The 15,295-nt window shown below is 45.4% G+C and overlaps 1 protein-coding gene across 2 annotated transcripts in view; it reads right to left on the bottom strand.

The window, feature by feature from the left end:
• Positions 1–11,014, bottom strand: part of PLXNB1 (plexin B1) — a 77,221-nt gene extending 66,207 nt beyond the window's left edge. The window contains exon 1 of one of the 2 annotated variants that reach the window (XM_015641253.2): positions 10,981–11,014. The gene's annotated coding sequence lies outside the window, so the exon portion shown is untranslated. The remainder of the gene's footprint in view (positions 1–10,980) is intronic. The other variant, XM_015641255.3, reaches the window with a different exon arrangement.
• Positions 11,015–15,295: the final 4,281 nt, after the last annotated feature.

The raw sequence follows: 15,295 nt of genomic DNA, 5'->3' as shown, positions 1-15,295 counted from the left end.
GAAACAATCAGAGGTTAAATTACAACACTCATCAGATTTACTTCTTGTATAGGATTTTCACATTGAATGCAAGAGATTATGAAACAGAATTACTTAAATGCCACTGGAATTTAACATAATTCCTTAGAGTACATGGGTTTACATACTATATGCTTAATAAAACTCTACTGTCCTAGAAAGTTTAATCAATAAAATAAACACCGCAAGACAAGTGAGATACACTATTTAATCATTACACTGATAGTTCTAAGAAATATTGAAAAATATAAAGAAGATTTCATTTTCAGGAGATATTTGAAGTACAAACCTCAAGCTGACATTCCTGTCATGGACAATATTCTTTACATCCAGGATGTACCACTTAGGGTGCATAAAACATCTGGACATAAAGTTTGGAAGGAAAAGAACAAACAGGGATGAAGAACACAACCGAATTGGTCTTGGGGTTATTTCTAAAGCACAGAAAAACAGAAATCAATTGCACCAGGACTAGTTAGAGTCACATAATTTAAGGTACGGCTGCTCTGATTTCCTGCCTAACACACAGGCACTGTTCCATTTTATCCACTCACACCTCCATAAAGCCCATTAAGTGGTTCTGTGAAATGTAGTGGTTTATGGCATCCAGACTAAAGGCCTTTGGAGGTCAAAACGTAAGTTCACTACTCTGCTAGTTGTTTGCTACAATGGCTCCATCATTCCTTCTGGCAGCGAGGTCAGACTAATTTCTTATTTGTTTGTCTTCTGCCTTGAGCCATTAATTCCTTCCCTGCTGGATTAAAGAGTGGCTCCTCAGAGTCAATTATGCACATGTTTTAACCAAGTCACCTCTCAATAGCTTTTTTGGCAATCAACAGATTGGTCCCATCAGTGTCTCGGTACAAGGCATCTTTTCTTGAGTCTGAACAGCTTATAACTTTTTTTTTTCATTTGGTTGGGTTTTTTTGGTTTTTTGTTTTTTTTTTTAGTGTCAGTTTGCTTGTTCTCCCCCCACCTCTTCCCCCTTCTTCAGGGTCACTGCTTTGGTGAGGCACAATCAGTGAAAAATCAACATCTCTGGCACACAGAATTCCAAATTTGCCTGCATCAGATGGATATAATTTCACTGGGCCTGTTTTACAGCATAACAGAGGAGCTACAGAAATCAGGCTGCAAAGATCATATCAGTTCACTAACAATCAATTATCTGACTGTACTGAGTGTAAGGAGCCCATATCTTTCTTAATCACCATTTAATCATTTCTCCAAAACCTCTAAGGAAAACTTCACTACCTCCCCCATTCTGCCAAAGAATTACATACTATTCAGAATATTCAAGCAAGAAAATCCCAACATTCCTGTCATTTCTAGCCATGGTTTTGAACTTGTCCTCAGCATGGCCTGCTTCTCTGCTGAATCAACATTAGCAGTGGCTTTAGACTTATTTCCAGAATACTGATGAAGTAGTGAACAGCAGAGTACACGACTGACACTTGCTGAAGTCACCTGCTAGGAATACAGTTTTCTGAAATCTACCCAGTAACCCATGATTTCAGAAGCATCAGCCTTTTCTTTTAATTAAATAATTATGAGGTATGCTGTTGGTGTTGGCACAGATCAATTATTCATACCATTCTATGACTCCAAGCCAAACATCCAAGAAACACATTACACGAACAGTCACCTGCTGCCGTGTTTCTTTCCAGCAGCACTTTCTTACCATTAACACAACCCATCCCTTCAGAGGTGTATATCCCCTGAAATATACACCAAAATGATAACTACCCATCTCAAACCTCCCACAAAGACCCGACTTATTCAAGATGACAGCATGAAAAGCATTCCTTGTAGATGTTAACCAGGCACTCCATATCACAAGGACTGGTACCTTCCTCAACTTCTGTTCTAGCAGGAGGCCCATTGAACTTCCACCTCTAATCAGGTTTCCATTGTGTGGCACTTCTCACTTTGTGTTACTTCTTACTGTGTGTTATACAATAAACACACATGTAAGTTTGCAAAGAGCACAAGGCAGAGAGTTTATGCTCTGAGTACAGGCAGGAGCACAGACCAGGTTTGGGAGCAGGTCAGTGTGACAGCTCGAAGGTCTCTGCCTGTTGTACCACTGGGAAGAAAATAATTCCAAGGCAATAGTAGAATGAAACATGTGCCTTTTACAAGCTCTTACCCTGGCATTTTCAAAACAAGAAATTTACTTCCTATTGTGAGCCCCCCAGCCCGGCTGCCCAGGATCACCAGTACCTGGCTGTCCCAAGACAGCTCCAAGTAGCTGAACAAGCAGCCTATGGAAAACTGGTTTCAGGGAAGGCTACCCATCAGTTTTAACAGCAGAAAGTCTGCTCATATTTATGGATGACCCCTCAAGTGAACTGCATGACTGCTTTTGTTGATCGCAGCGATCCATTCTTTCAGTAGGAACACCAGGAGGAAGCCATGCTGGGACTGGGCAAGGGGAAAAAAACACCCCGTGGACATATGGAATAGGACAGAAAATTCCCCTACAATTTCTGTAAGTTTATTTCCAGCAATGCCCAGCATTGACTTTTCTAGCAGCTTTTTGGGACACCTTCACACATCAAAGCCCAAACCACACCACAGTAGTCATTTTGACTAAATCTACTTTACAAATTGATTAAACCATTGATTTTTTCATAGCTTAGATAGACACAAAGTGACCTTTCCATCCCACAAAAAACCAAAGGGAATTAACACATGTAAACAGAATCTTCATTTAAATGGGAATGTTTTGCTCCCTTAGAAGGAAAGTCCTGCAATACTTTATTTTTTTTGCAGCTCTCAAAAGATCAATCCTCCTTCCTCCACTTGAGCTTTTCACCTTTCTGTCCAAAACAGGCCAAAGGCACAAGACTTCTCAGAGCATACACAGAAAAGCAACCTGAAGACAAACACAAGTCTTCCTATAGGTCACCAAGTGGTAAAGACATCAGTACTATTTTGTCAGCTAACAGGTCTATTTCAGTCTGTGAAGCAGCAACACAGAGGACAGATCACAGCAGAAAAAGGAGTTTTACAAACAGAAAGATTTAGTCTTTCTCTATACAGAAAAGAGGTTTTTGAGATATATTTTTCATTACTGGAATAACAAGGATGGTCCGTGTGTTTATACTGGTTGAGACCATTTCCCTCGTGAATCACTGCATACATATAATTTTTACCTACTTAAAATAAACACATTGTATTTTGGGCCAAGTTCCTTCATTAGTTCCTTATGCCTTCCTACATAGTGCACTTGGGGATGCAGACTACAATCCTAGAACTGAACAGCCAGGTATTATTAGTGTTTTGATGATCAAACAGGCTCTGGCAGGCTGCAGAAAACACAGTGGCTGTAATTGTCACCGTAGCACCCGTTAGGATCACACTGTGCTGGCAGCAGTGGGAAGAGGGGAAACAGATGCACAGCTCAATGGCTTTCAAACATTCAGGAAAAGGATGAAACCACGGAATTGTGAGTGCAGGTCATTCTGTAACAGCTTTGCTCAGTGCAGCAGCATCCTGGGACTTGCATGTGGATGCTTGCTGTGGACACCTGCACCAGGTACAGACACACACCTTTGATCAGCAAGAGAATACTGAAATGCAAAAGTACTTAAACAGAAATGTTCTTGGGACTGTGTGAGCAGCACCAACATACAAGTTCCTCCCAGCGGGACACCTATCCCTGTCATCCACTGGAGGGTAAACACTATTCATATTTTATTTGTCTGTAGCTAATGAGTTTGGCATCCACAGATCCATGGCAAAAGCTCTGCTACAGCAGGTCTGTGATGGTAGGATGCTGTAGATGTATTTGTATGGCTGTGTCCAAAATAAAACTGGTCTGTGATATGTCCATCAGCTTGCCTACTCTTTCTACTCTTCACAACCTTTATTCACAGAGTTCAACAGAGACAGCTCTCCACAGTGGTGAAGCCTAGTTAAGCATTGTGAATAGTGGGCATTATCAGTATAGGTCATTAAGGAAAGCTTCATGATGCCACCACCCTGTACAGACAAGCATCAGACCCACAATGAAACAGAACAATTACTTGCAAGACCATTGATGGCAGGGGGCTGCCTGTGTTCTATGCCCAGAAAGTGCATTTACAAAGTTTAAGTATCCAAAATAGTACTGCCACTACAACATACAGGAATAACTATAAAATATAATTGGCAAGAAAGCATAATTGTCAGAAGCCTTTATATTTGTGGCACTCTGCTGAGCTTGTTACCGAGGCTACTGACACAGGCTTTCACCTCCCCTGCAGACCAGCTTAGTGTGGAGAAGGAAGGGGCCATGGTGACTTGGGCACTGTGAGGACAGAGACTTGACTGTCCCAAGCCCAGAGAAAGCAAAACAGGCTAAATGGCTCTTTCATCTGGTCCTGTGCAGCTGCTCATATGGCCACACTGCCAGCAACACAGTCCCTACTGCCCATCTGTGCTGCTGTGGGAGGTAATCTTGCAGGTACCTGCCCTCTGGGCAGTACAGAGAGCGAGAAGAGCATTTATATGGCAGCTGCTCTACCACACTACTCATTTTTCTTCAGCTCTGCATCATCTCAGCAGTGCTGGGCACAAAGCACAACCAGACACTCCAGCTCTGGGACTCCAGCTGCCTGTTACTGAGGCCAAGGAGCTCAGCACATCGACTCACTCAGGGATGGCAGTGCCGCAGGGGCTGCTCTGCCTTCCTGCCAATTCAAATTTTGCCTGCACTGCCAAGAGGACAAGCTGGTAGCAATCACTCAGGGCCATTCTGAAATTGCACGTGCACCTCTGTTGGCTGTCACACATCTGGAGAACAGTTTCTGGTTACAAATCCCCAAAAGAGAGGAAAAAATTTAGATCAAAGGAGGAAATAAACAGTACATGTCAGTGTTACCCATTACAGCCACAGCAGTGCCTCAAAAGGCAGTCACACAAGGGAACCACACCTCTCCATCATAGCCTTGAGAAAGCTGCACTGCCTGCAGGACAATCCTTACAATCTTTGTCTTAAATCTCTCTCAAGTTTCAGGTTGACATGAAATGCAATTCAAAATACATTTCAGCTAAGGATCAGAATATAAATTCACAAATGCTATAGTCTTCCTGGGTACTTCAACCTTTCTGCAGCCTCATTTCATCAATTTCTATCAAAATGCTGAAAAGATCTGGTAAACAAACCAAGCCCCTGGTTAGTACTTCTCCGTTTCCTACAGTGGTACACAGATCTCATGCAATTCATTCAGTTGCACATCAGCTTTACCATCCTCTTGGCTAGAATAATTCAGTAGTGGACTGCAATCTGTATGCAAGAAGTCAATCAGGAACCAAATAAAGATCAAAATATTGATGTCAGTGCGATTCAAAAGTCCAGGAACTGCTTCTGCACTAGAGATCTCTAGCAAATACAACTTTTGGCTACACTAGGAGACAGTAGAAGACAGGTGAGAAGAGCTTATGACTCTGGTGTGTGGAAGACAGCAAACAGATGATCAAAATGCTCACCACACATACGATAATTTCATAATTCACTAATTCAGTCGCTCTCTCCAGCATTTTAAGAAGGTTCAATGCAAAAAAATCTTGGGATCAAGGCTGAAAGTGCTAAAGAGAAAGTTGATTCAGGGCCATTAACATACTCCAAGCTGTCCAAAACCATACAGCAGCTTCAGTGAGGACATTATTTCTGACAAAGCCCAGTCTGGCAGGACCATCTCTAAAGCTATGGTTCCTCTGCTTTAAATTTTTGTTGTCTGAAGACTTCCAGCTGAGCAGAACACTCAGCAGGCAATGCCGGGAGCATTTTCTTGAGCATTTTCTTGGCCAGCAGTTCACAGAGGTTGGCATTTCTTTATGGAAACTAGAGAACCCAAAAAATCCTTCAATGTCTCACATGGGAGGATGAGGGCATGGGCCCTTGTAGGCACAGAGGGATTTCAAGAGCACAATCTTCTGGAGTCAGGATCAGAGAGGGGAGACAGGTGGCACTCCAGTTCTTAATGTAACTCCACACAAAGAGCAGGGAAGCCACTTAACCAAATTGTGAAATGCTGCAGTACAGGAAAGCTAAAAGGGCAGAGATTGAAACAAAATTCATTTTGAAATTACATACATGGGCAGCAACCCTCAGCTGAAAACACTACTTCTATGTAGTAATTTTGAGAATTGTTATAGCAGGGTAAGATGTCAGACATACTCATTCTATTTATAGAATGACATGCAATTTAGTCGGAAAACAAGTTTCATCAGCATAAATGTTTGAACACAATCAGCTTCCTCCACCTGCACAGTTCCAGGCACAACCACCCTCCTGCCACGGCAGAGCTGCAGGGAAGGGAGGACACAAGGACTGCATTCTCCTTGGAAAAACTTCAGCAGCAGGATGAACCCCATCATTGCTACTCAATACCACATTATGCCAAGATAAGCTGACACACATGTTTTTTTTCACTGAAACACAGAAGGACTGGCTTTAATTTCAGAATTAAGGAAAAGTGCAAAGAGAGGGAGAATGGTGATGACTTGAAATTGTCTGCACCTGCAGATACAAAGCAACAGCAAACCATTTAGTCAGTACCTTACAGCTGTGTATCCCAATGGCTTACCACAGATTCTATGTGGGTATCTGGAGCAAGTGGTGACACAATTCCTCAGCTCCAGTCCCCAGTACAGAACCAGCCTAGCTAAACCACTGCCAGAAGCAAAGATCAATCCCCTTACAGCCTGTGACACAGGGACCAGAGACTTCCCACACCAGATGGACCAGGAACAGATACAAGTAGCAAGATAAGATTACACCGTTCAGAAACTTCAAGAAGGGAAATGAATGATCGTTTTCTAAAAGAGAGTAGCTATGAAGTTGCAAGAATTTTGAGAGCAGCAGCGCTGCTGAAGAGCAGAGGCTGGGGAAACTCAATAGTTCCAGACTGTTCCACAATTAAGCTTCAGAGCCAAAAGCAAAGCAATATCTCACACATTTACCAGGCACAGAAGTGATCCTAACAGCACCTGCAGTTTTTATACTGCAAACAAATCACTGAAGTTCACATTCAATTAAAGTCTGGCATCTAGAAATTTCCTTAGGATCTGTTTCATTTGAAGATTCATTTCACATTTTGATCAACATCTAAAATCAGATCATGCTACCACAAAGTTCTTATCTACTTCCTTTTTTCCTCTTTCTTTCTTAGATTGTCAGACAGGACTTGATATTAGAAACTATTTTAAAATGTATTCAATAACAAAAGTAAACAAAAACACAAAACAAACCACCAGGAAAAGCCCCCAAAACAAACAAACAACAAAAAATAAACAAACAAAAAAGGGCAAAAAATCCAAAACTAAACAAACCAACAGCAAAAAAACTGACCTATTGAAACCATTTGTTTCTTCTTCTTTCTTTCTCTCACAGGTATTGGGAGGCAGCACTTACTTCTAGTTAGTAAAAGAAAAGAAGACTTAAGTTGTTTCCTGGAACCTCAGAATAGCTCAGATGTCTTAGTTACTACTTGGCTGAAAAAAAATGATTAGCAGTGAAAACAAGTCCTCTTCATTTATTACTTAAGCAGTTGGGGAGAAGAGGCAGAGCCTTAAAGAGCTCACACCAAAGCACTGTAGTTCTCCCATTAGTCAGGGCTGCGTGTTGGTACAGGTTGGAACATCCTCCTTCATGTTTTTGCACCTTTGCAGCTTAGCAAGTCTGAGCTCCAGCAACTACAACCCCAGCCAGTTTATTAAGCAGGGGAGCATCTCAGTTATCACTGCGGCAAACCACAGCACGCAGGCTGATTCTTCATGGTTCCAGAGAAATATGCAGGTAGCAAAACCCCCTCCATGCTGTTTTTTGAGTGTCTCCTGGACTCAGTGTGCCACCAGGAAAAGTTCCTTTGGCTTTCACCACTGTGCTGGAGTAAAGACTATGCAACACACGAGTTTACTGTTTCCCAATTAAATGAAGCATCTACTCTGCCTTCTGGAACAGCGGTATCACGGCACGAGACTCTGCTCCTACTGCCTCAATCGCTTGTTTCTGAAAAACACATGCAAGAATTTATAGCAATTGTCTTCCAGCACTGAGATGAAACCAGACAAAGCTCAAATGATCAATATGAATCTCCTCTAAAGACATTATCACAACCATCAGGTCATCAAAGAGACCTCAATAATAGGACAGGGAAAATGTTACCAGCACAATGAAAGACCAGCTGGCACATTCCCATAAAGGCAAAAGCAGCCCTCCTGTGGTTTTCATGAACAGCATAAGATGAATCCTTTCAGATACAGTAATCCTGCAATCAGATACTCACAAGAACCACAAATAAATGCAAATCAAATCCAGGGCTTTAACAGATTATAGGAAATGCAAAGGAGAGTCAGTAGAATGGCACCAGATCCCAGCATGCAGGGTACAAAGACGTTTCACTGAAGATCCAGGTGAGCAAAAAGGGCGCCAGTCCAACCCCTGCTTCCTGAAACTAGCTTGTATCTGGAGGGCTAATTCTTACCAGGAAGCAGGCAGGCTCATGCCTCCTCTGACTGCTACCACCCTGCATAGCCTGCAAGCTGGGATGAATCAAAGTCCTATCATCTTCCTCCAAGATGCCCTTATGCAAGATTGGGAGGGTTCAGCTCAGAACTTGGCTGCAACAAACAATTTGAAGTTTCAGGAGAAAAAAAAACAACATCTACAAACAAAACCAGAACAGATGGAGAGGCTGTCAGTGAGGAGAAGAAACTGAAGTCCTTGTGAGTTTGCTTTGACAAGCAAGAACTGAGATGGAGAAGATGGCAGAAGAGAAATAATGTCAATCTACCCAATTCTGCAGTAAAGCTTTTACTAGAAAAAAATCTCAAGAGTTTCTGTGGAGTTGCAGCTTTATCTTCTGAATTTCTCATCTGTTGTTCTCCCTCTCCAGCTGACACTGAAACTTACGCTGAAAAAGATACCATGCTTCCCTGTACCCATCATTGGCTAAAGGAACGCTCCAGAAAGCTAACAGCAAGAGTGGAAGACAGAAAGTGCAATTACTTTTGTCTTCTGTTGGACAGTGCTGGATAGCACACACCCCATACAGGCAACCTGGGTGGGTGCCTGTTCCTTCAGAGCACACCCAGCATACAACTGGCACTGCTTAATTTGGCAGGCAGCCTCTCTCCAGGCTCACGGGGCCACCTTCGGCAGCAACAGATACTTTTCAGAACCGTTTAGTCCTTGCAGGCTCTGCTGGCACTGCCAGGAAAGCCCAGGCGTGCCAGCAGCAGGAACACTCCAGCAACAACCCAGCTTCACACAAAGCCTGGCACTGCAGGGAACAGCTCTGCACACTCATTACAGCCCTCTGTCAGCTATTCCCTCTGCCCTTATATGGGAACATCCCGTGGCCCCGCTGGGAATATGATGCTGTTGGTGGACATGAAAGGTAAGGCAATACCTGAGCTGTCAGCAGGCGAGGGCAGAATTCTTCTGTTCTGAAAAGCAAGCAGAGTCTTGGGGCCTCCACTCCTTACAGCACTTGCATGGGAGAAAGTAAAGATTAAAAGTGTCAACTGCTGACAGTCTGCACCCACCTTTCTCAAGAGTTATGCTGGTGATTTTAATCTTATTAAATATTGTTAATCGTATTACTAACCTAACTCTTTTCACATGTTGGAAGAAATTTAAAGAGAAAATTCCATGTATGATCATGCTATAATAAATGCTTTCTGGCCAAATCTCAGTTCAGTGCAAGTCCCTGGCTTGCACATTCCAGTTCAGCTGTACACAGGTGTGGATGTGCATAGAAATAGTCTGCTCAGCACCAAACTACCTACAAGTCACCTCTGCCAGATTCTTCTCCATCCATAACTTGTTTGCTTTCTTCTCCTGTGATTCTGCTAGGCATTGCTGGCCTCTCAAAGTGACCCTATTAAAACCTGTGAAATTCCATGCCCCATTTGTACCAAGGGGAAATACCAATTTCCCTATTACAATGCAAATACACATAGCAAAACAGCTCAGTGCCTCAGCTTTGCCCTGAATCAGGGTGAATGCTTCCATCACTGGCTTAGCTCCCTGACGTCACACAGACACATCATTAATATAACTCATCGATTTCTGCATTTCATTCACAAGGCAGAACACTTCTGTGATCCCTGTTCAAAAAGTGAGGTCACAAATCAGCAGATCTCATTCAGCCTTACACAGAATAGAGCACTTGTTTAAGTAAGATACTGACCCTGCTGTTTTACAACACTCAGGGTTGTAGCCCCCTCCTCTTTGTAACTACAGCAGCAGTCCACGCTCTCCCAGGACTGCTCCTGTTCCAGGCTGTTACCTTGAGATAAAGCAGCAGTCACGGAAAGTTTTGATTTAAGAAAAGAAAGCTCTCAAATTGCAACTCCTGGAACACAAAACACACCTGCTCAGAGGGCCCCAAACACTTGCTGCAAACTCTTTCAAAAGGAATGCGTTCAAGGTGGAAAACGGGATGTCCGGACCAAGAGGAATGACCCCGTCAGTGCGCTCCGAGGAGCGGGGCGAGGGCCGGCCAGCTCCTCCAGCGCGGCCGCACGGGCTGCCCGACCCTCAGCCCGGTGCCACCTCCCACCGAGCCCTGCCCAGGTCGCGGGGACTCGCCCGGTCCTACCACTCCCCGCATCCCGGTGGTGCTACCGCCGGCGGAGGAGCTCGCCAGCCCCGCCGCCCGCTCCTGCCGCTCCTCCGGGGCGCGGAGCCACGGGGACCCCCGCCCTCCTGCCCGGAGAGCCAGCCGCGGGGGCGGCTCGAAGCGGGGGCTTTCCCAGCCCACCGGAGCCCCCTCGCCCCGCCCGGGAGGCGCCGCCGCTCCGAAGGGGCCGCGCCCATCCCCCCACGCGGAGACAAAGCGCGGCCCCCGGGCGGCACCTGCCGCCGGCCGCTGACCCCCGGCAGCGCTTCCTCGCCCCGGGCCGGGCGCGGCTGCAGCGGCAGCCCGCACCCTCCTCCCCGCGGCCCCGGTGCCCGCCGCCCCTCACCTGCCGCCGCGGCGGCCGCCCCGCTCCGCTCCCGCCGCCGCCGCCGAGCGCTGCCCGCACCGAGCCGCGGAGCGCCCGCCCCGCCCCGCTCCCCGCCGGCCGCCCCGCCCCCGGCCCCGCTCCTCCAATAGCAGCCGTCCGCTCCTCGGGGCCCCGCCCCTAAATCGGCCCCGCCCTGCAGGATCCGGCGGGTCCCCCCCGGCACGCGGCCGGCGGCGAGAACCCATTGGCTGGTGAGGGGAGGGGGCGTGGCCAGCGGCCCCTCCGCGCCCCGGGCCGTGCCCGGCATCCCCAGCCCGAGGGCCGGCAGCGGACACGGGGCTTGTGCCGCTCGGCACGACGGGCCTCTGCCTTGCCCGAGCGAGGCCCAGGAAACGCGGCTGCTCCGGACGTTGCCGCCAAAACGAGCGGCAGCTGCCGGCCGGTCCGACTGCACCGCGCTGTGCCAGAGGGGTCCGCGGCGCCGCTGATGAGAGCTGGGCTTAAAGCTGTGTGTTTTGGAAGAAATCGCAGCATTTCTCTTGTCTCTGCGTTTGTAGCGATGTAACTTTGCAGTTAGGCTCTACAAGCCTTTGTGCACGGCTCTGCTCAGCCGAGAAGTGCGAGTGAGCAGGAAACTGCAGCGGGCACGGGGCACAGGGAGCGAAACCTGACAGCAAAACCTGACAGCAAAACCTGACAGCAAAACCTGACCGTAAACCTGACAGCGAACCCCATTTGTCCCCCTGTACACACACAGCATCGGGAGGCTTAGGCACAGCCCGGCTCCAATTTGCAGCGTATGTGGGAACCAGCACATTAGCGAGATTGAAGAATGTGACAAAAGCATAGTTATCTCTAGTTGCAAAACAGCGAAGGACATACCATTCCAGCTGAAAGCCGGTGGAGACAAAAGCACCATAAAGCAGAAGCGCCTGAAGTGATATGTGTAATATAAACTGACTGCTGGTTTTGTGATTTTTATTCCTGCGAAGCTGGAAGCTCCAGTTATGGGCAGAGCAGAGGCTGGTGCTCTGTGTAAGAGACAAAGGCATTTCTTGCCACTGAGAACTGACTGCATAAAATCCTCTCTCTGAATTAGGGGTAAGTTCTGTCAGTAACAGCTCTACAGAGGGACAGAATTAATGCTCCCATTTTTCTCACTCACACTGTAACTTCTGTGTTTCCCAGATGTGCTGTGCTCTGCTGTGTTGTTGATCAGCAAATATACAGTTAGTCTAACAACTGACTTGCTATGCATGCAGTGACTGACTGTAAGTACTGGTCATTTGCCTGCTGAGCTGACTGCCAGATGTTTGGCAATCCCAGACAAAAGATGGAGTTATGCCTTAAGCACCCAGACAAATTCTGTGTGGAGCAAAGCAAACATCTCTGAGGATGTGAAGAAGTGATTCAGGAACTGTAGGTAAAAGCAAATTGAGGAAGAGTGCACTGGCCTGGGTTGTACAAAGTACAGAATTTGCCTTATGCTGGGGTGCCCATCACTTCTTCTTTCTGGCTACAGATGAAGTTACAGATCTCCATTGAAGACATATTGCTGTTCTGAAAGTCTGAATTAGGCTTTCCTCCCACATGCATTTCTGACATTTCAGAAGGACATAGTTGGTACAAATCCCATGTCCAGAAGTGTCATTAAACATCTACTGTCTTTGTTAAAATACAACAGTCTCTCATACTGCCAGCCCCCAAATTTTACGAAGGAAAAAATAAGTCTGAAAGTTTAGAGATGCTGAACAGTCCCCAGGATCTGGCAGCATGACCATGGTCTCCCAAAGGAAGGATTATTTCAGAAGCAACTGCTGGCTGCCTCTTTGGGCCTTTGCTCCTTGGCCCTTCGTTATGCTGAGGAGTCCTTGGAGCCTGCCATATGCAGAGCCCGTGAGGACTCCCATGAGGAGATGATCCCTTACTTGTCCTTCTCCCGACACAGAAAAAGCCATCCTATTACCACACCCCCCCCACTGAATCTCTCTTTAGTTTAGAGCTCAGTGAATTATCATCTCACTAATCAGAGACATTTTACCTGCACTCAAATTGCATCCGCCAAAATCCAGTTTTGGTGACTAAGAGCATTTAAAAAAAAAAAAATCCCAACTTTTCTTTGCTCCAACCCATTCCTGACTCAAAACACTAATCCCCTTTGTGCCTTTCCTCCAGAGCCAGTCCCAACCTGCAGCCCCTTCTGTCTGGTAAAAAACATCTGCACTTCACTTTAAAAGCAGCAAAAAACTATATGAGAGCACATTTGAAAGAAGAAACTTTTCCTTCTGTCCCATGGCAGGGTTGGTGCAGGGAACTGGATACAGGGCCTGCCTTGGGAGCAGGGCAAGAAGAGCTTCTGTGCACTTTAGGGATGTTACAGTGTCTCCCTCCCACCCTTCTTACAGTCCTGCTGAGAGACAAGGGTATTGTAAAACCACTGTGGGATTAACCATTCCCCTTCTGGGAAGAGTTTTTAGCAGTCTGCACAAAAATTTCGCAGTTCTTGAAAAAACCCAAACAAACCAATCAAACCCTAGAGAAAAAGCTAATTCTCAAACATTATACAGCTGAAAATGGTGTCACACAAAGAACAAACATCTTGAGGAAAAAATGAAAACAATTTTTATTTCCATTTGTTTAGAAGGTTTGTTTTCTTGTGTTGTTTTTAGTATATTTAAATCCCTAAAGGATCCTTTTCTGTAAAAACCCTTGTTAATGTCTGGTTCTAAGCAGGTTAGCTAAGTTTCTTACGTAACTATCATGATAATCACAAGGCTAGCAGCTGCTTATGCTCCTTTTGATTTCCTTCTTTCTCTTCCTCCCCTCCAAGCAGGGGATGAGACAGTTTAAGAAAGTCACAAGGGATATGTGAATACTGTCTATAGCTTCTGTGAATAAAGTGTATTTAGAGCAGTAATTCAGGGACCAACAGAAGGTTAACTACATCTACCCTACTTCATATCTGACTCCATTCCTTTTAAGCGTTCAGTTGTGAGAACATTTAGAAACAGCATTAAGGTCTTTGTTATGGCCATTTGGGCACCTACAGATCTGCTGGCAGCACTCTGTTGATGTTTAATGATCTGATTTTGAGTACAAAAAATCCCCCAGAACCTGCAGGGGTAGAGCAAGAGACTCTGAGCATACACCTATTTGCATAGGTTTGCTTTTCTCCCTGCAGAGCACAGCAAAACAAGCTTGGGATGCTTGTGGCAATCCTTTTATCTTGGAGCTCTGCTGCTGTTTTTAAGGACAGACCTTCTCAGATTATTCAGCTGCCAAGCACCAGAAATCTCACTTCTCTATGCTTTATGAGTGAGGTCATGAATGTAACTTGGTAGCAAAAATCTGGCAATAAAATACAGTTCTAAATATGTTATGGACAAAACCATCATTGTCTGCCTTTTCCTAGCTCACAAACCTCATTTCTACAGCAAATCTCAAACCTGTTTCTGAGGTAAACAGGACATCTCTACCCCTCCACAAAGAGGGAAGTATTTGTTTTTAGAAGGTATGTTGGGAAAGGAACTGTCTTTCCCAAACAAACAGATACAAAGAAATCAACAGGAGCACCTGCAACTTCCGATCAGGATCCTAGAATGTTGGAACATTCAAAACCCAAGTATTAATAAACAAATAAATAAATAAATAAGCATCCTGATTTGACACTACATCTAACTGCTTTTGTCCAGTCTTCTTAAGCAATATTTTCTAGTTTTCTCATGAGTAGAAGGAAGGGCAACTTTTCTCTTCAGAATGCACCTACTGTTAGAAGTCTGCAGTGACCTCATTCAAAGTTATTTCCATAGCCACAAGCTGTTTGCTTTTGAGTTACTGGTGGTTTCTCAAGGAGCAGTAAGAACTCAAAATAGCTTAGCATGGGCCAAGCTCAGGCCACTGCCATCCATTTTTCTATAGTTAATATCTTTCAAAGGGCTTCCTGTTGCTCTTACCAGGTTCTCTCTAGCTCAGCTTCTGTGTCTTGCCAGACAAAGGAACTAATCTGAATGAACACTGGCTTCCTCTGACCTATACACAGTAGCCAGGTCAGTTCCTGGCCCCACCATTCCTGTCCATGATTTTGCAACCACCATCCCCCTCGGATGAGCACTTGGGGCACAGGGCTGGCTGAGCCATCCTTTGCCAGGTCTTTGCTCACAGAGTAAGAATTCAAGTCTCAAAAGGCCTTAGGAAATAGAAATTACTCGTTGAAGAAAGGATCTGCTGAAAGACCTCATTCCAAAAGTGACACTCAACTATCGACTATAAACCTTTTTAATAACTCAAAGGTATGCAACAGAACAACAGGATGCAGGTTGCTGTGTGGTGGTTT

This window comes from Parus major, chromosome 12 (genome assembly GCF_001522545.3).
Source record: "Parus major isolate Abel chromosome 12, Parus_major1.1, whole genome shotgun sequence".
Classification (NCBI taxonomy): domain Eukaryota; kingdom Metazoa; phylum Chordata; class Aves; order Passeriformes; family Paridae; genus Parus; species Parus major.
This window is presented reverse-complemented; position numbering and strand designations above follow the sequence as displayed.